Source organism: Nymphaea colorata, chromosome 9, assembly GCF_008831285.2.
Source record: "Nymphaea colorata isolate Beijing-Zhang1983 chromosome 9, ASM883128v2, whole genome shotgun sequence".
NCBI classification, from domain to species: domain Eukaryota; kingdom Viridiplantae; phylum Streptophyta; class Magnoliopsida; order Nymphaeales; family Nymphaeaceae; genus Nymphaea; species Nymphaea colorata.
The window spans coordinates 25,127,613-25,149,108 of NC_045146.1; the positions used below are offsets into that span (position 1 = coordinate 25,127,613).

Genomic DNA, 21,496 nt, shown 5'->3' on the forward strand with positions numbered 1-21,496 from the left:
AAATATTTTCAAACAAAAAATAAGTAGGAATACAAATTATAATAACCTTATACAGTAGGAAGATACATAAATACATAACATATCACATATAACAAAATTAGAAATACAATAAAATAGATTATGCACGCATATTGTAAGGCATAAAAATAATAGGTTTATATTGTCAGGCCAAAAGATAGAGAGCAAACATATATTGTAAGGCATAAAGATAATAGGTTTATATTGTCAGGCCAAAAGATAGAGAGCAAACATACAGGGAAAAGGAGCTGAACAAAGAATGATTCTTGTAACACACCAATCAAAATAGTTAACTAGACTATTAGCTTACATGTTATTTATAAAGCAATAAGGAAATACATAACTTATATCTAAAACTTATACACAAAGCATATTTATGAACAATATATTAACAAAGCAGTTCACTGATTAACTTGTAAACTAATTTCCATAAACCGTATGGCCTTCAAGACCAATGAAGTTCACGGAACTGAAGTCTTATTTACCTAACATCCACCTTTAGCAACCAATTAAAACTTCAACTCCATGAAACCACCGATCTTGAAGTTTTGGGGAGAAAACCCTCAAGGTAGCTTACAATATTTAGAGTCTGGAAAAATAACAGAGAAAGAATCAACATATTTTAGTTTCTGTATGTATAGGAATGTAAGGACATTTGTCTGCACGATTTAATTAGTCACTCATGTTTTCCAAAGGCCTACAGATGAAAACGTTTGAGATTTCAAACGAAGCCCCTAGTTTTGTGGAGAACAAATTGACAACAGTATCTTAACTAAGAAGAATGAGAAGAAGTTCGTCTGTGAAACGACACCCGAAGCCTTTGGCAATCGGAGCAAGTGCATGCAATGCACGGCATTAATCGGAGAGAAAGATAGAGAAAGCCAAAGAAACAAACAAAGAAAGAAAGATGGACGGAGGGGAGAGTGAATGAGAGATATCCTATTACCGTAGATAATGCAGCTTGAGATGAATCGAGACTCCTCGATTAAAACCCTCGTTTGCAAATTGCCATTCACTGCGGATGGATGAATGGGTCAGGAAGGTTAAAAAAATCCCAGAAAGTAATCGGTGCCTAGGGTCAGTCCGCCGACCATCCCCATCCCCTCATGAGCAGCCTCCTTCCCTCGCCAGGCCGATGCACAGGGGCGAGAGAGAGAGAGAGAGAGAGAGAGAGAGAGAGAGAGAGGCATTTACCTTCGGGGCACGACGGTGGTGGTGGAGGTCGATGGCTGGAGAGCGAGCAGCGGTGGTGGTGGAGAGCGCCGGCGGGAGAGCGAGCAGCTGTGGTGGTGGAGAGCGCCGGCGGGAGAGCGAGCGGTTGTGGTGGTGGAGGGCTGGAAGCGCGGGAGAGGCAAGAGACGGAACAGAAGCTTACCACGATCAACAGCAACTAAAAGAAATCAATCAAGAAACGGTTACTTCCATTCTTGGATGACTTCCATTCTTGGATGACCGACCGCTCCACCGATCATTTGAATTTTGGATTTAATTTCATTTGAAAGTAGCATTTCTCGCGGATTTCATGTGATGGTAAAGTAAAATGTGGTAGACCCAGCTCGACTTATTCAGTCGAAGTCATCCTTCAAAAATATATAGTTGCTTTTTCTTCTAAAGTTGAACATATATTTCTTTAATTTTTGCTTGTTATCTTGTTAAATTAATTACAAACAAATTATATTTAAATTATTAGAAAAAAAAGTAAAAATAGTAACAAGCACCGATCCGTAACTGCCGAGTCTATATTGCTTGGAAGGCATACCTTAACAGTTGGACTAGAGACTCATTGACTGACATCGGACATATTATATATATATATATATATGGGCGGCTCGAAACTGACCCATGTCTAGAACCTTGAACATACCCTAAACCAAAACCTTGTGCCAACTAGGGAACCAACTGCGTCATAGTCGGCTCTGCCAAGGCATGGACCCTTGGCCCCACCTCAAGATTAAAAAAAAAATTCTTTACTGTGTCCATTTTGCAAATATTGAGTGCACTCTCCCCAAAAAGCCATCCTAAAAGGATCACGCAAAGATTCTTCAAAAAAAAAAAAATCCATCCTCAAAATCCACGAAAACTTTCTTCCATGAAAAAATCCATCCTAAAAATCCTTCATTTTTTTTTCATGACTAAAAACTCCATCCTACAAGACCCACGAAAAGTTTTTTTGTTTTTTCCATGAAAAAAAGAATCTATCCCATTTAAAAAAATCCAAGAAAAATTTTTCCATGACTACTAATCCACGAAATCCATGACTAAAAATCCATGAAATTTTTTCCATGACTAAAAGTCATGAAATTTTTTTGCCATGACTAAAAATCCTCGAAATTTTTTTCTAGTATATCTGTCATGAAGTACTTGAAGCTATACAAAACCAAGTCATAAGGCTTGGTCAATCAACTTCTTAGAATTCAGATTATTATGCAGTTGCAGGATGCGACAAGGACAAGAAATTAGGAGTGAAGCTTGATTCATCCACGCACCTATTGAATGACATTCTCTCACTATTTTTTCTTTTGAGCACAGTTTTTACATCAAAATAAATTGGTTTAAGAATTTATTTTTAGGTCTAAAGAAGATCTTTGTAAAAGAGCTCAAACAAATGATTTTCTGTCCAAAAGTCATTTTCCTGCTTAGAAGCTTGTTTTTTTTTGCCCGATTTCATAGTTCCTTATTATCCCCAAAATGGGAACCTTGAATCGGACTTGGTTTTTGCTGTTTCCGAAAACCTGCTGATTGGAAGCAAGCACTACCTGGTGGCTGTTGCCAAGGCGAGGAAAATCCCAAAACCTGAATTTGAATGCCCACAAAGAAGTAAAATCTCTGTAATCAAATGATAGGATGGATTGCTGTTGCCAATGGGATGCACTTAAACAGATCTTGGGTATCATTGTGGAGGCCAGTGAACCAGTTCCTGCCTCCCCCTTCCCCTCTCACGATGTCAGATTCCACATACTCAGATTCCACACTCCCGATTAAAAACTTATCTAGATGTTGACATGACATCTCTTTGAATTCTCCAAATTAATCCAACAATCCAAGGCGTTGCTTCCCGTGTGGTGCCTCAACATATTGGGTATTCTTGTTTGAATATGCATCTTATTTCCATTCTCAGTTGTGAGTTGTGGCCAGGAAGTCAACACCGAAATAGTCAGCATCTTCTCAGACACCCCCCATATAGTCTTTCTCGTCTTAATGTTCCTCATTTCTCCTTCTCCTTGCTCCTTAGGCAGCGGCTTTCAAGGAAAGGTAAAAGCTCATAATCTAAGCCTGAATTATCGCTGATTAGAGTAACCCGGCAACAGTTTATGTTGGACTTTCTAGCTCATGCCATTCAAGATCTAACGCTCATAATTGAGGATAAAAATTAGGCAGCCCTTGTTGACCATGACATCAGTCTATACTCTATAGACCATGTGGCCTCAAAATTTGCCAGAAACCAAACAAGGGAAACCTAAAAGCCAACCCTTAGAAAACACCCACTAACCTACGAACTGCAATTCTCAGTATATTAATCACTTACTTCTGAACAAATTCCAAGATACATGCAGTCAAGGTCAACTTGGGATCTTGCACTAAATGCATCGTTACAACCATAAACCAATATACTGGTATACATCACATGGAGACCTTGCCATTCTAAAGTGCAGTTTGAAAATGAGCTTCAGAAAAAATACTGAATTGCCTTTGGCGGCAGCAGATGCAGCCCAGAAATCACAATGAAAGACATTTTGAATTCTGTTATCCACAAGAAACACACAATTTACTATCTCTGGTTGAAACTAGGACATGAACATGAATTAGAAACATTGAGCACGGCAACAATGGGGAACGAAAAAAGACAAACAAAAACAAAGCCCCCTTCTAGTAATATTGGCTTGGTGAATGGGTAAAGAAGCCCAGCCATGGAGAAAATGCCAAAAGGAGGATGGCAATAACACAAACATGACAAAAATTGAGCAATTTTAGTACAAATTGATGCAAACAGAAAAAGAAGAAAGCTGCAAAGCGTAGAATTATATCTTCAGACTTTATATGGCCTTTCCCAACATGTTCGACATGTTTTTCTGTATGTCCGTCAATCTTGGTTAAAAGGTAAAGAGCTGATACCAAAACTGAGGGCTTTTTTACTCCATTGAAGATTTTTCAAAAACCAGCAATCTAAAATTTTTGAATAATTTTTGGTATCTATTTCAGATTTTCAAATCAGCACAAATTTTCTAGAAAACTAGAACAGAATAGTAGTCCTTGAAGACAATTTGTTTTCCTATTGAACGAAATATCTTAAAAATTAGTAAAAAACGTGGAAAAATAAAAAAAGCCATACTAATACGCAAAAGATGATATGAACACAAAATATTTCTACTCTATTATACTTGCAAAGAAGATGAGGATGCAACACTCAAGTACACAGGGCAGAAAGGCAGAAATAACATGAAAAACAAATGTAAAGTATGTAGCAAAGAAGGATACCATCTATTCAATCACTACCGAAAAAGCAAGAAAAGTTTGACAAGTGAGTTAAAACAACAGAGAAGTGACCCCTATGCACACTAACTAGTAGAAAGCAAAACATAACAATAAAGCAAATTCAATTGAATATCTATCGTAAAACGAAACTTACTCTATTATTTGTGAAGTCACTACAAGAGTTTAAACATCAAAGAGAATAAAAAACCACATGAAAAGATATAAATCAACATTCAACGATTCCTTCCTTCAAATTGAGGGTAATTTCTTCCATTGTTGAATGCAATATCTTCAATGCTCCACAAATGTTAGTCAAAACTTAAAACCCATAAGAAAAAAAACAAATTCTATACAATATTCAACAAATTTATATTAAAAAAAACATGCAAAATGGTTTCCTATGACACAATAACGCGAAAGGGTAAAAAGATGAAAAAAATTTACACACAACAACGAGAAAAGAGGATGTCCAAAATTGACTAATAAGACCGTAAGACTGTCATGAACCTCGATGTCCAAAATTAACAAAATGTATCTCATTTTGAAGCCAAAGTGTCCAAGAAAATAATCCATTTTATAAATCTCAAACATAACTTTGGGATCAAAAGTTCCAGCAATTCAGAAACATGGTTCCCCAATTGTCCTATTTTGTTTCGACAACAATGTTGCAGAAAGGCAGGGTTTGGAAGAAACTGAAGAAACTGACTTCGACTCATTAAATCTACCCTAAAATTCACCAAATTTGATCAAAACAAAACTGAGTAGAAAAAGCTTTTGAATTGATATAGAAATTGCTTCCCAATCTTAGGTCAAAGGAAAGGAGGCAAAATTCAAACAAGAGACGGTTCACGATGGTATAGAAACTAACCAACTATAAAACTTGAAAACCAAACCCATCAAAGGCACTATTAGACAATTCAACTTGGCAAAGCACAATACTCAGAATCTCATATCAATAAAAAATCTGAACTATCTTAAACTAAAAAACAGACTTTCAAAACCAGCAACACCTTAAGAACATAAATACATACATAAGTTCAGTGAACAAGTGATGAAAATTTAATTATAATGCTGGGAATCTTAACTATCAAACACAAAAAAGTGAGAAAACAAATCAAAAATTAATATGTTTGCAAAATAATTCAGCTAACTTGGTTCAGGCCTTTTAGAAATACAATCAATAAGCATATGCTCTAACTTCTGACAATCCTAGGACAGACCAACAAACCCATGAAATCAGTACCAAGGTTTAACAACTCCAACATTCGCAGTTCTTCTGAAACATACCTCTACATAGCTAGGGCATGTGCAACTTAGATACATGGTTTTACAAAGAATCAAATGCTCAATGAAAAGAACACGACAGTTAACAATCAAACAAGAACTACTATAACTAAGATTCAAACAAGCATGGAACCACAACAACTACTTTAACCCTTGTCCCTACTATGCTAGACTATACACAATAAGTACTCTAGTCAACTTACTCACTACAGAAAACTGACTGAAACAAAGCATGGCCATAGATAAATATTGAACATGGGTCTCAAAGACTAAAGACTCTAAACCAGGTTGACACTCAACAATAAGACCAAACCTCAACTAAAATGACTTAAAGAGAAGTAGTATTGCCTCGAATACTCACCAATTAGGAATATAGCAAAAGACGTCAACTTTTCTTTTCAAAGCATTGAACTTTGAAATGGCTTCTTATTTTCAAATTTTTGCCCATAGGCTTTTAGTGCACGTTGTGTGCAAAAGATATAACCTTCCTTTGCCTGAAGTATTCGATGAAGTACTAGGATTTGGAATCGCGTCGATGCTACCAAATCTCGCAAAGGGATTTCCTTCCATTTTCAAGGTATGAGCATGAAGAAATTGTTCTCTGCTTCACAGGAAACCAAAGAAAAGGAGCAGATATTAACCTCAAATCATTCACCCACAAAGGATTCGCAATCAATGCTAGAGACTTCAGCCTTCATGTTCTTCATCCCTTGGCAGGCACTTTTTTTGTTCTTGCTTTCTTTTGTATTTGTTTTTCTTTTTCTTTTTCTTGCTTTTTTCTTCTTCTTCTTTTTTTGCTTGTCTTCTTTCTTGTTTTGATTTTTTTTTTTTTTAGGCCGACCTTCACCTTTGAGGGAAATACCTCACCACCCCAAAGGCTACTACAGAACGCCATCTCTTTGATGGTTTTGTGTAGCATTGTCACGTGTCATACCCACTTCAACTCGTGAGTTTCAACGAGACAAAATGTTCATAGGTTGTTATCTTCGTGGAATATACATAAATCACCTTTATGCATACCCAGTACTCTCGATTAATAACCCAGAGGAACAACTACACTCGTTCCGAGCCCATCTCTCAACACTCATTTTGCTACCTGCCAAGGTTTCAAAGAACGCTCGGTCTTCCACCTCATCGCACTTTCATGTTTGATTCTTGCAGATGTTTGATTGCAAAGGCGAATAGCATTTCCTAATCCTTGAGCTCCTCGACATCACTGAACCCATCTTCATAGCTCACACAAAGAATCTTTCCAGTCTTCTCCTTCAATTGACTGACAGCAAGGGCTTGAAACTTCCTCTTTTACCCTCAAAGGAATACCTAAGACAAAGCGAAGGTACATCCTAGTGCAGCAAAATTGCTTTTCAAAATAGTAGGTTTACTAAAAATTCTTGACGTCAAGCGATATATTGCCTAGATTGTTTTCCCTTTTCCTTCAAAAAGAGTACATTTATAAAACCAAGTGACCTATGGTTGGAAGTAGAAAAATGACTAGGGTGGTTTTTGCAAACTAAACATCACAAGAAATCATTCCCCTTGGAACTCCCCTAAAAAATATAGGACTTTGTGAAGGAAGGGTCCATATGGAAGAGATATAACACACTAGGAATGAAAAACAAGACAGTTCAATCCTCTCAACCTAATCAGCAGCAGCAAGATGCAATCTACTTGTTGTCAAAATAATTGTCACAGCAATTGGTAATGACGCAGATCTTCAAACAAGTCAACAACTAATTCAGAATCAACCAAAAAAATTTATAGCAGCAGACCGTCTCATTTTTTTCTTTGAAAAAGAAGCCCTAACTAAACAAATCACACTTAGCCAAGCTATGATACCATCTGAATATCTCACAAACAGGCAAATCTATCACACTTCTGAATCGCAAAATTAATTTTCTAAGAATCTCATAAAATAGCTCTTTAAGAGCTTGATCAGCCAATAAACGGAAAACAACATGAGCTGTTGGGATCTCCAACAACTTGAAACACAGTCGTTGCAGAGCCCTCAGCTCTCTACAGCTAAGATATTCAGCTGAGAAAGCAGAAAATTAGAAAAAAAAAAAAAAAAAGATTACAAAGATTAGAAAATAAAAAATAAGAGATTACACAGCAAAAAAAAAAAAAAAAAAACATAGTAGATTTCATCTACAGTGAAAATATATTCAGTGTTTCGTAGCAATATTTGAAAATCATGTCCACCACAATAACCTTTTTCATCCACTTTTGGCACAGATCAAGACTCATTTAACCAATCCCTTGGCATTCCAATGCAGAAGAACTCGTACGAATGAATACACACAGAAATAGAAAATAACATAACTGGATTGGAAAACAATCGATGATCACATGATGATTACATACATATATGTTCACTCACTTTAACAACGACAAGAAAAAAATTAATATTGATTGTTAAATAATTCTGCCTCAAAGAATAACATGAAAAAAGGGAAGTTAAAGAACTAAATTTCCTGAGAATACACTTATGAAAACTAATGACAGACTTAACGTACTCCATTGTGAATGAAATACAAAAAGAAAAAAGAAAAAGTGTTGTTGAAGCCTAAAAAAACAAAGTGTACATGCACACAAGAATTTCATCAAACTAACTTGAGGACTAGCACATTGAAGACAACAAATGAGTAAGAGAGACGGGAAAAAGATAACATACAAGAGCTGCGTTGGCCATGGCAGACGCAGAGCCCTAGCCAAAGAAAGAGAGAAGAGGATGTTTCAAAGACCTCATATGAGAACACCGACCAGCGAATAGGGCTGGACCGCCTTCGTTCCGCAGGTCAGCGCTGTAAATCAGAGACAAAGAATGAGTGTCTAAGCAGAGAAAGGCGTTTCGTGTGGGCCATGGCCTACTCAGATCAGCGAGAGAAAGGGAGAGGGAGTGGAGAACGAAGGTTCAGTGCATACCTTGAAGAAGAGAGGGAGCTCGGAGGTGGCATTGCAGTTGAAGAAGAAGACGGGAGACGCAGCCTGCGGTTGAGAGCTTTAATCGAGAGGAAAGGGAGAGGAGTGTTTCATCGAGAGGGACCTTGGAAGTTTGTCTGGATTTACATTTTAAGGAAAGCAAATTACCATGGCCGTTGGGTTAACATTTTGGGTTTCTTAAATTGATTTCCTTCCTTTCCATTAATGAATAACACGGATAGTCTTTTTAAGATTACTTTGGAAAATTTTGGACTTATCTTGTTGCTTACGGTTTACCATAAAAGTCAAGTTCGATTTTATTTGAACTCTCTCTCCATTTCTCTCGTCTAAAAGCTGTGGCTACCTATATCGATAGGGATCTCTACAAGAGAAGACCAATATCAATATGATTGTCACTTAAAAAGATCGGCTTTTGGAAACTAGAAAAAAGAGCCTTATTTTATTTGTTCAGATTACCTAAATTTGGATCTAGAACGTGGAATCTAGAAAATAGATACGGTAGAATGAACTGAGTTGCAACAAAGCTCGCACCTGTAGGCGATCGAAAGCCTCGTCTAATATTAGATCCATTCCTCTCGCCTCGTGTTTGTGTTCGTATCCTACATTGAACTCAAATATCATTTAGGGATTTTAAACGGCAAAGTTTAGTTTTGCTTGGAGTATAATATGGGCAAACTTTAAAATCTCAAGAAAATCTCAATAAATTTTAAAAAATAAAATTGTAAAAGTAAACTACGGAAAACATGAAAACAAAATCTTTACAACAAAAAATGCAAAGGTAAAGTGTAAAATCTCAGGAAAATCTTGGCAAATTGCGAAAATAAATCTTAAAAAGTAAAATGCAAAAAATACAAAAATAAATTTTTAATAATAGAAATGCGAGAAACGATGGACCCTCATGGCCGAGAAATTATAGAAAGCAGATTTGGGAGATAATTTAGTCTTGCCTGGACATAATTTAGTCTTACCAATATTACCCCTTGTTAAAATTTTGAGATTATAGCTTGGTCCCAAAAATGAAAAATTCCTAAATGCATTTCTTCTTTTCAATCTCCTTTTGTACCTCAAAGAAACAGCGCGGTCAGACCCAATTTTTACAATCCCAAGATGACATTTATGGGGAACAAGAGAAGACTACTAAAACATTGAGGTTTCCCCAAGGAATCTGCCAGTGTGCTCCGTGCTCTTGTTACTCGCTGTGAGCATTCAAGCGACTGTTCTGTCAACGGATCGTTCACTGTGTGCGTTGTTTGAAATATGGAAAATGCAACCTTGGGAAGACTATAGAAGCAGCACTCATGAATCAATAATTGAGAAAAGCACGTGTTGTCTAAGCTATAGCCCCCCTCAAACCAGCATGCAAACAGGTCTAGTATGGAATGAGACTCAAATTGGGTGCGTAAATGGCAGCCTGCCCACACTTTCTTGTCCATGATTTTATCTCAAGAAAACTGCAATAGGTGAAAATACAAGTGGTTTCAGCTACCTACTAAGTTGCTGATGAACCATAACAGTTTCTATTCCTCTGCTGCTCCTATTTAGTGATGTATGCAGCTGAGGCATCCTAAACAGTCCATGACTCCTGTAGAATGGAAAAAACACCAGCTGCTTAGAAAGGAAAAAAGAAGGGAATCAACGCATCACCTTGCCAACATGCGAAGCTGCAACAAAGCCTACTTTGTTCATCTCATTTACAACCATAGTTGAGATTCTCCCACCGAATTTTGATGATACTGAACCCCTTCCCGGACCCTGGTTAGTGAATCGGTGATGTCTGAACATCGCATCAAGTGCTTTCAAACCATTGCTAGCGGAATGGTCATCCTTCGTGAAGTGAGACTCACCTATTAATCAAAGCAAAGCAAATCTTGCTCTCCTGTTAGGTCTACATCTTGCACATGACCTTGTCCAATCTTCCAACAACATCAATATGATTAGTATATCTGTCATGAAGTACTTGAAGCTATACAAAACCAAGTCATAAGGCAAAACAGCCTGCAGCTAAGATCAAACTTTGGAGGGAAAATTCTAAGTGATTGAAACAGACACTGAAAACTAGTATCCAATTCATTTTACACAAGGCACAGTGATTGTTGTCTAGATTCAAAGCAAGACCATTTCAGCTAAGACTTTCAAGTGTCAAACTGATCTTGTGAACAGCACAGGCAACTGAAACAACCATAATGAAAAGTTACTTCAATCTTGATCGACCAAGTTGCATTTTCTTCAAGCATCATTCTTGGATTTTGGTTCATCATAACAGTTCCCACAGAAAAGTATCTACAAGAAAGGGCAACCGTTCTTGGATTTTGGTGGTTTGGTTGCCCACCATTTAATGAAGAATGGATCAGGTTCAATGCACACTTTTGGTCAATCAACTTCTTAGAATTCAGATTATTATGCAGTTGTTCATATAGGATGCGACTTACAATCTAAGGACAAGAAAATTAGGAGTGAAGCTTGATTCATCCACGCACCTATTGAATGACATTCTCTCACTATTTTTTCTTTTGAGCACAGTTTTTACATCAAAATAAATTGGTTTAAGAATTTATTTTTAGGTCTAAAGAAGATCTTTGTAAAAGAGCTCAAACAAATGATTTTCTGTCCAAAAGTCCTTTTCCTGCTTAGAAGCCTGTTTTTTTGCCCGATTTCATAGTTCCTTATTATCCCCAAAATGGGAACCTTGAATCGGACTTGGTTTTTGCTGTTTCCGAAAACCTGCTGATTGGAAGCAAGCACTACCTGGTGGCTGTTGCCAAGGCGAGGAAAATCCCAAAACCTGCTTATTCCTCTGAATTTGAATGCCCACAAAGAAGTAAAATCTCTGTAATCAACACAAAACACACCTTAATCCGAATGGACCTGACCCATCCCCTTGAAACCCCTCAACCTCGCCATACTCAACAGCCTCTCTCCCCAAGTACTAAATCAAAACCAAAACTAGCAAGACCGACAGACCCCCATCCCCAAACAGGCAAGTCTAGGTGCTCAACAACCCATGAAGCTGGTGGAAGAACATGCCACACCATTTGGGATCCACCAACCTCACCTTAAGGGCCTTGAAGACAAAGGCCAAACGTATGGGGGTGGGATTGATGCTAGCCCAGGACCAATCCAAGCCATGGATCATACTAACCTCTTAAAACCCGTAGAATCCAACCCCAACATATGTCTGCCACTTCATTTCTTAACTTAGAGACTTATCTAGCAGTGCTAATTGTAGAACAGGTATTATCATTTTAACACACCATTCATGCAGCTAAATCCAAAATTAGTATACTGCCATACAACATGTTTTTCTGTATGTCCGTCAATCTTGGTTAAAAGGTAAAGAGCTGATACCAAAACTGAGGGCTTTTTTACTCCATTGAAGATTTTCCAAAAACCAGCAATCTAAAATTTTTGAATAATTTTTGGTATCTATTTCAGATTTTCAAATCGGCACAAATTTTCTAGAAAACTAGAACAGAATAGTAGTCCTTGAAGACAATTTGTTTTCCTAATGAAAGAAATATCTTAAAAATTAGTAAAAAACGTGGGAAAATAAAAAAAGCCATACTAATACGCAAAAGATGATATGAACACAAAATATTTCTACTCTATTATACTTGCAAAGAAGATGAGGATGCAACACTCAAGTACACAGGGCAGAAAGGCAGAAATAACATGAAAAACAAATGTAAAGTATGTAGCAAAGAAGGATACCATCTATTCAATCACTACCGAAAAAGCAAGAAAAGTTTGACAAGTGAGTTAAGACAACAGAGAAGTGACTCCTATGCACACTAACTAGTTAAGAATCAATATTTACTAAATAAAAGAAAGCAAAACATAACAATAAAGCAAATTCAATTGAATATCTATTGTAAAACATGCCACTCGTGGCCAATGGTGCCAAAAACTTGGTGTGACCTTATGGCTAAGGATTTTTAAAATGATATTTTGCAACAAGAGACACAAAAATGTGGCCACCAAAGTTTCCAAAACTGAACTCCCACTAGGGCAAGAATGACATCCAAACGAAACTTACTCTATTATTTGTGAAGTCACTACAAGAGTTTAAACATCAAAGAGAATAAAAAACCACATGAAAAGAAATAAATCAACATTCAACGATTCCTTCCTTCAAATTGAGGGTAATTTCTTCCATTGTTGAATGCAATATCTTCAATGCTCCACAAATGTTAGTCAAAACTTAAAACCCATAAGAAAAAAAACAAATTCTATACAATATTCAACAAATTTATATAAAAAAAAAAACATGCAAAATGGTTTCCTATGACACAATAACGTGAAAGGGTAAAAAGATGAAAAATTTACACACAACAACGAGAAAAGAGGATGTCCAAAATTGACTAATAAGACCGTAAGACTGTCATGAACCTCGTTGGAGAGAATTCTGTAAAATAAATATTAGGAAAAGCAAATGACCTCCAAAATTAACAAAATGTATCTCATTTTGAAGCCAAAGTGTCCAAGAAAATAATCCATTTTATAAATCTCAAACATAACTTTGGGACCAAAAGTTCCAGCAATTCAGAAACATGGTTCCCCAATTGTCCTATTTTGTTTCGACAACAATGTTGCAGAAAGGCAGGGTTTGGAAGAAACTGAAGAAACTGACTTCGACTCATTAAATCTACCCTAAAATTCACCAAATTTGATCAAAACAAAACTGAGTAGAAAAAGCTTTTGAATTGATATAGAAATTGCTTCCCAATCTTAGGTCAAAGGAAAGGAGGCAAAATTCAAACAAGAGACGGTTCACGATGGTATAGAAACTAACCAACTATAAAACTTGAAAACCAAACCCATCAAAGGCACTATTAGACAATTCAACTTGGCAAAGCACAATACTCAGAATCTCATATCAATAAAAAATCTGAACTATCTTAAACTAAAAAACAGACTATCAAAACCAGCAACACCTTAAGAACATAAATACATACATAAGTTCAGTGAACAAGTGATGAAAATTTAATTATAATGCTGGGAATCTTAACTATCAAACACAAAAAAGTGAGAAAACAAATCAAAAATTAATATGTTTGCAAAATAATTCAGCTAACTTGGTTCAGGCCTTTTAGAAATACAATCAATAAGCATATGCTCTAACTTCTGACAATCCTAGGACAGACCAACAAACCCATGAAATCAGTACCAAGGTTTAACAACTCTAACATTCGCAGTTCTTCTGAAACATACCTCTACATAGCTAGCGCATGTGCAACTTAGATACATGGTTTTACAAAGAATCAAATGCTCAATGAAAAGAACACGACAGTTAACAATCAAACAAGAACTACTATAACTAAGATTCAAACAAGCATGGAACCACAACAACTACTTTAACCCTTGTCCCTACTATGCTAGACTATACACAATAAGTACTCTAGTCAACTTACTCACTACAGAAAACTGACTCAAACAAAGCATGGCCATAGATAAATATTGAACATGGGTCTCAAAGACTAAAGACTCTAAACCAGGTTGACACTCAACAATAAGACCAAACCGCAACTAAAATGACTTAAAGAGAAGTAGTATTGCCTCGAATACTCACCAATTAGGAATATAGCAAAAGACGTCAAGTTTTCTTTTCAAAGCATTGAACTTTGAAATGGCTTCTTATTTTCAAATTTTTGCCCATAGGCTTTTAGTGCACGTTGTGTGCAAAAGATATAACCTTCCTTTGCCTGAAGTATTCGATGAAGTACTAGGATTTGGAATCGCGTCGATGCTACCAAATCTCGCAAAAGGATTTCCTTCCATTTTCAAGGTATGAGCATGAAGAAATTGTTCTCTGCTTCACAGGAAACCAAAGAAAAGGAGCAGATATTAACCTCAAATCATTCACCCACAAAGGATTCGCAATCAATGCTAGAGACTTCAGCCTTCATGTTCTTCATCCCTTGGCAGGCACTTTTTTTGTTCTTGCTTTCTTTTGTATTTGTTTTTCTTTTTCTTTTTCTTGCTTTTTTCTTCTTCTTTTTTTTTGCTTGTCTTCTTTGTTGTTTTGATTTTTTTTTTTTTTAGGCCGACCTTCACCTTTGAGGGAAATACCTCACCACCTCAAAGGCTACTACAGAACGCCATCTCTTTGATGGTTTTGTGTAGCATTGTCACGTGTCATACCCACTTCAACTCGTGAGTTTCAACGAGACAAAATGTTCATAGGTTGTTATCTTCGTGGAATATACATAAATCACCTTTATGCATACCCAGTACTCTCGATTAATAACCCAGAGAAACAACTACACTCGTCCCGAGCCCATCTCTCAACACTCATTTTGCTACCTGCCAAGGTTTCAAAGAACGCTCGGGCTTCCACCTCATCGCACTTTCATGTTTGATTCTTGCAGATGTTTGATTGCAAAGGCGAATAGCATTTCCTAATCCTTGAGCTCCTCGACATCACTGAACCCATCTTCATATCTCACACAAAGAATCTTTCCAGTCTTCTCCTTCAATTGACTGACAGCAAGGGCTTGAAACTTCCTCTTTTACCCTCAAAGGAATACCTAAGACAAAGCGAAGGTACATCCTAGTGCAGCAAAATTGCTTTTCAAAATAGTAGGTTTACTAAAAATTCTTGACGTCAAGCGATATATTGCGTAGATTGTTTTTCCTTTTCCTTCAAAAAGAGTACCTTTATAAAACCAAGTGACCTATGGTTGAAAGTAGAAAAATGACTAGGATGGTTTTTGCAAACTAAACATCACAAGAAATCATTCCCATTGGAACTCCCCTAAAAAATATAGGACTTTGTGAAGGAAGGGTCCATATGGAAGAGATATAACACACTAGGAATGAAAAACAAGACAGTTCAATCCTCTCAACCTAATCAGGAGCAGCAAGATGCAATCTACTTGTTGTCAAAATAATTGTCACAGCAATTGGTAATGACGCAGATCTTCAAACAAGTCAACAACTAATTCAGAATCAACAAAAAAATTTATAGCAGCAGACCGTCTCATTTTTTTCTTTGAAAAAGAAGCCCTAACTAAACAAATCACACTTAGCCAAGCTATGATACCATCTGAATATCTCACAAACAGGCAAATCTATCACACTTCTGAATCGCAAAATTAATTTTCTAAGAATCTCATAAAATAGCTCTTTAAGAGCTTGATCAGCCAATAAACGGAAAACAACATGAGCTGTTGGGATCTCCACTCGGCTCTCTACAGCTAAGATATTCAGCTGAGAAAGCAGAAAATTAGAAAAAAAAAAAAGATTACAAAGATTAGAAAATAAAAAATAAGAGATTACACAAAGCAAAAAAAAAAAAAAAAACATAATGCTGACTTCCTAACATAGTAGATTTCATCTACAGTGAAAATATATTCAGTGTTTCGTAGCAATATTTGAAAATCACGTCCACCACAATAACCTTTTTCATCCACTTTTGGCACAGATCAAGACTCATTTAACCAATCCCTTGGCATTCCAATGCAGAAGAACTCGTACGAATGAATACACACAGAAATAGAAAATAACATAACTGGATTGGAAAACAATCGATGATCACATGATGATTACATACATATATGTTCACTCACTTTAACAACGACAAGAAAAAAATTAATATTGATTGTTAAATAATTCTGCCTCAAAGAATAACATGAAAAAAGGGAAGTTAAAGAACTAAATTTCCTGAGAATACACTTATGAAAACTAATGACAGACTTAACGTACTCCATTGTGAATGAAATACAAAAAGAAAAAAGAAAAAGTGTTGTTGAAGCCTAAAAAAACAAAGTGTACATGCACACAAGAATTTCATCAAACTAACTTGAGGACTAGCACATTGAAGACAACAAATGAGTAAGAGAGACGGGAAAAAGATAACATACAAGAGCTGCGTTGGCCATGGCAGACGCAGAGCCCTAGCCAAAGAAAGAGAGAAGAGGATGTTTCAAAGACCTCATATGAGAACACCGACCAGCGAATAGGGCTGGACCGCCTTCGTTCCGCAGGTCAGCGCTGTAAATCAGAGACAAAGAATGAGTGTCTAAGCAGAGAAAGGCGTTTCGTGTGGGCCATGGCCTACTCAGATCAGCGAGAGAAAGGGAGAGGGAGTGGAGAACGAAGGTTCAGTGCATACCTTGAAGAAGAGAGGGAGCTCGGAGGTGGCATTGCAGTTGAAGAAGAAGACGGGAGACGCAGCCTGCGGTTGAGAGCTTTAATCGAGAGGAAAGGGAGAGGAGTGTTTCATCGAGAGGGACCTTGGAAGTTTGTCTGGATTTACATTTTAAGGAAAGCAAATTACCATGACCGTTGGGTTAACATTTTGGGTTTCTTAAATTGATTTCCTTCCTTTCCATTCAACATGAGAAGATCATTTAGAATTAAACAAAAATAGAAACATATTAGCAGCTGGCAAATCAGGGATCTAACCTTGGGCTTTATAATAAATATTTTTCCTTTTGGTATACCAATCTTCCTGTAGCTGAGCTCATCAGTGTCTCTGTTCCCAAATCCAGCATAAAATGGGTTGTAGTCAGAAGGAAATAGAGCTCTTATTTCCTGCCAAAAAAGTGAAGCAAAATGGATTACCACACAGAAAATCTGAAAATAGTTAGATCGTACACAATCAGGAAATTGTGTGAGTTTTACAGGAAATCTTAAGACAGTTCCCAAACAAGACACAACCACAATCTTAAAGAAACAATCAAGGAACTAAGCTTGCAATCGTGGAACCCAACAATCAGGGAAGTTATCTGGATGTCATGCAGGAATGCATTTGTCGCCTTGCAGAAAATGGGCTCTGTGCCCTTCCTGAGCAAATGGCTTGGTGAAGTTCCATAAGTACTCATCAAACTAAAACCTCAAGAGAAGGTGCATCTCTGATCTGACATTAGTTGGCAAGGCCTCCATCAGAAAAGAAATCACTGAATATGCCCCTGAATGGAGTGCAGATCCGGTAGCCCAGTGTTGTAGCACTCTGAGGTCCTCTGCCTTCAAGCCGACCCAGATTGCTCAATCTAACATTAGACCTAGCCTATGTGGCATGTGGCAGGCACGAAATGCCACTAAACCTAAAAAACATTATACTCAGCTTGAACATGACTGGATCCTCAAATAATGATCAACAAATGATACTAAAACGGACCAAATTATGCATTTAAACAGAAATGAAACACAAAATTAGGAGTAGGCTAGTCCTGGATGACTGAACATCGGATTTTTTATGCAATGACCCTAAATCCAGCTTCTACAGTTCTACAAAATAAGCATACAGTGCCAGACTTGTAGGCTAGTCCTTTTACTGCTGTAGAGCAGATAATGTTAAGAGATGAGACAGTTCTTAGTCCATGCTTGTGAATAAACATGACATCAGTTTCCTGTAACCCACCGTTCACTGTAATTGCCTGGACATCCAAAACTTTGGTTGAAGCAAAAAGGGGGAAATAAAACAAAAGGTATAATCTCTGCACTAAAACAAAGTACAACTATCCTTTCGTTGTTTAGTTTGAAAAAGATCCTCAGATTGAGTGAGAACAATGGTTAAGAAAGCAACTTCTTTGTTTTAAAGCATTAGAAAGCAACCCCCTTTTTCTTCTCCATGCCAAAATCTTACGACCCTCAAGGTTCATCCAGTGAACATCATACCGATCTAAGAACCAAATGGAAACATCACTGATCATATGAAAAACAGAAATGAAACAGCAGCTAATTTGGTCATTCATTAGAAATCTGGGCTGGCCAGAGAGTGAGAGCGCAGCCGGCATTCGCCAGAGAGGGAGAAAGGGGCACCCGAGACAGAGTTCCCCTCCCGTTTGCTGCTGCCTCTGACTGCCGCGCTATGTGGCCAAGTCATTTACACGCAGTAGAAAAGGGCGACAGAAGTGAGAGTGAGAGGGAGAGGGGAACAAGAGAGAGAATGAGAGAGAGAGAGACACACTACCTTGCGAGAAAGAGAGGAACGGGAGGCTCGCGGCTGCACTGCTCGGGTGGAGTGGAGGGAGCGGCTGTGAGACGACGCGGCTGAAGAGGGAGCGGCTGTGAGACGACGAGAAAGAAGAGGGAGCGGCTGTGAGACGACGAGAAAGAAGAGGGGAGCGGCTGCGGCACAGGAAGGAAGAGAAGGAAGACGCGAAGAGGAGCGCTCGCGTTGAACGGGCAAAAATTTATTTCCGGAAAAAATTGTCTTCCTTTCCTTTTCATTGACGAATAACGGATAGTCCGATGTTAGAATATTCCTGACTGAAAGAAGTCATATTAAGTTGTTTTATTTGTTCAGATTACCAAAATTTGGATCTTGACCCAATTAGGATAAACCATTGTCTAGATGGATTGGATCTCAACGTGGAATCTAGAAAATAATTAATTTGGTTCTTAACAAGAATGAACTGAGTTGCAGGTCGACTAAAATTCAGATCCCACATGACTAGAATTGTTTATGCATCGGCTCAGTTTGAGGTCTAGTTGGAGATTTCGAACAGAATACCCAAACTGAGACGATGGATATGACCTGGATTCAGTTGGATGAGAGTTAGATCCTTAACAGCTCTGGATTTGAACCTTATTGTCTCGGCTCGGAACCATAACTCCGTGTTGGGTCTGATAAAAGGAACCTGATCATTGGTTGGCCACCAAAATAACAATCAAGATTCATTCACTTAATTTGGATCTAATTAAATAAACCCAGAATCCAGATTTTAGACTTCAAAGGGATTTAGATCGGGTCCTCAATCCAATGGACTTGAATACCAAAAAATAGTATCAATGCTTTCCTCGTCTCTTCTTCATGAGTCATGACTACAACAGAGCTCACACCTGCTAGGCGATCGAAAGCCTCGTCGAGTATCCTGTGTTTGTGTTTGTGTTTGTGTTTGTTTCCTACATTGAACTCGTTGTCAGAAATATCATTTAGGGATTTTAAACGGCAAATTTTGTTTGGTGTATAATACAGGCAAAGTTTAAAATCTAGGAAAATCTCAACAAATTTAAAAAAATAATAATAAAATAAATTGTAAAAGTAACATAGAAGAACATGAAAATAAAATTTTTTAGTAAATGCAAGAAAGAATACAAAGGTAAAGTTTAAAATCTCAGGAAAATCTGGGCAAATAGGAAAAATAAATCTTAAAAAGTTAAATGCAAAAAAAATACATAAACAAGTTTTTTAATAACAAAAATGCCAGACAATCTTAGAAGCCAGCGTCATCCCTCACAATGCGCGGCTCCAAAATCTTGTGGGGATCGATTGGATTTCGGAGCCATACAGTTATTTTGTTTATTACAAGAAAACTCGTTTTTGAAAGAGACAGAAGGAGGGGGCGAGAGAATAAGAGGCCATGCCTACACTTGTCTGCTCCCTCACTAATCATTTAAAGCTCTGGATGGAAGGTCGACGGAAGAAACACTATATAGCTATGGAGAAGATGAAAATGGTGCGAGATCGTGGTCAGTACCATCCAGGGGGGCCTTCATCGGCACTCGAATTGTGAAATTTAATAATCGAATTACTTTTCTTCATCGGCACTCGAATTTGAACATATGAACAGGACAAACCCGGGCCGGGCCTTCCATGGGCCTTGATTCTGAACCCATCGCTTTCTATCCAGTTAGCAACCTACTTTGACAGCTCGCCCTTATCGCTTGAAAGGGAGAGCTAGAACCACATTTTGTAATTATCAGAATTCAGAATCGGCCTTCTATTTTTCGATATTTGCAGATTCGCCCCTACCTGTCTGTCAATAAGTAGGGTTGGAGGAGTGAGTTTGTTCGCCATCACAAACACAAAATGGCATCCAAGAGCACCAGCCGTCTTCTCCCTGCCTTCCTCCTCCTTGCTCTCCTGCTCCTCTCCTTCGGTACCCTCTCCCTTTCTCTCTCTTTTATATATATATATATATAATATACACACACAAACTATTGTTGGGCGCATTAAAGCAATTCTTTCGATTTCCATCCTGATTCAATGTCCATTACGGATATTGTTTGAGAAAAGAGCTAGAAAATGTATTAATTGTTAGAATTTTAGTTGGTATCTAGGACGAAGCAAATCATGCGAAACCCTTGAAATATGCACATTATCAAATAATATGCACTAAACCAAATCGTTTGAAAAGTCTAGAAATGGATTATATAGGAATGACCGACTTAACGACTACTGTCCCTCAAATCACAACTTCCTAATCGAATTCACAGCCTTTCAAACCGTAGGGTTTAGAATAATCTTCTCGCCCACTCATGATCGAGCAGCGCTATGTATACCATTTGAATGTTCGAATCGATCTCAAAGAGATGAAAATTCTGAATGAAGTTGTATCCGTTCCATGGTGAAATTAAACAAAGGAACAAATTACTGTGGAAACTATGGACATGCCACTTCTTCCGTAGATTGTTTGTTGTTAACTAACTTCGCTCTAAGGCTGGACATCTAACATGTTTTTAAACTTCCATTTCAAAACAGGGGATGTGGAGAAAGCAGAGGCGAGGATCTGTTCGACTCCCAGCCTCAAGTTCCACGGCCTGTGCTTCAGCGACACGAACTGCGCAAACATCTGCCGCACTGAACACTTCCCTAAGGGCTCCTGCCAGGGCTTCCGGAGGCGATGCATGTGCGAGACGCCATGCCCATCTGAAAACTAGTCGTTTATAGGCCCTTTTTTCGCCGACTGTCTGTGGTGGGGATGCAACTAGCAAGTAGTAGTGATGTCTTTGATGCCTGAATTCCTATCCTTCTCTCTCTCTCTTGTCAAATGCTGTTTTCCTCTTTCCGTTCCTCATGTGGAACAAATAAAATGAATTTGGCAGCATTTTTTTG

At 37.7% G+C, this 21,496-nt stretch overlaps 3 long non-coding RNA genes across 7 annotated transcripts; 1 reads left to right on the forward strand and 2 right to left on the reverse strand.

The window, feature by feature from the left end:
- Positions 1-507: 507 nt before the first annotated feature.
- LOC116261399 (uncharacterized) lies at positions 508-1,735 on the reverse strand. Its single transcript, XR_004174282.2, has 3 exons — positions 1,213-1,735; positions 965-1,033; positions 508-607 (listed from the first exon to the last, which is right to left on the reverse strand). It is a non-coding gene; the product is annotated as an uncharacterized LOC116261399 (long non-coding RNA).
- Positions 1,736-3,330: 1,595 nt separating this feature from the next.
- On the reverse strand, positions 3,331-18,828 carry LOC116261408 (uncharacterized). Of its 5 annotated transcripts, none has more exons than XR_007574343.1 (5): positions 18,629-18,828; positions 17,119-17,247; positions 16,826-16,959; positions 8,447-8,576; positions 3,331-3,759 (listed from the first exon to the last, which is right to left on the reverse strand). It is a non-coding gene; the product is annotated as an uncharacterized LOC116261408 (long non-coding RNA). The 5 variants fall into 5 exon arrangements; XR_007574342.1 differs by lacking the exon at positions 16,826-16,959 and adding an exon at positions 8,698-8,831 and having other exon boundaries at positions 3,332-3,759; XR_007574341.1 differs by lacking the exons at positions 8,447-8,576; positions 17,119-17,247; positions 18,629-18,828 and adding an exon at positions 16,575-16,704 and having other exon boundaries at positions 3,340-3,759; positions 16,826-17,038.
- A 1,578-nt stretch (positions 18,829-20,406) lies between these two features.
- LOC126410411 (uncharacterized) lies at positions 20,407-21,488 on the forward strand. The gene is made up of 2 exons (XR_007574339.1): positions 20,407-20,540; positions 21,143-21,488. It is a non-coding gene; the product is annotated as an uncharacterized LOC126410411 (long non-coding RNA).
- Positions 21,489-21,496: the final 8 nt, after the last annotated feature.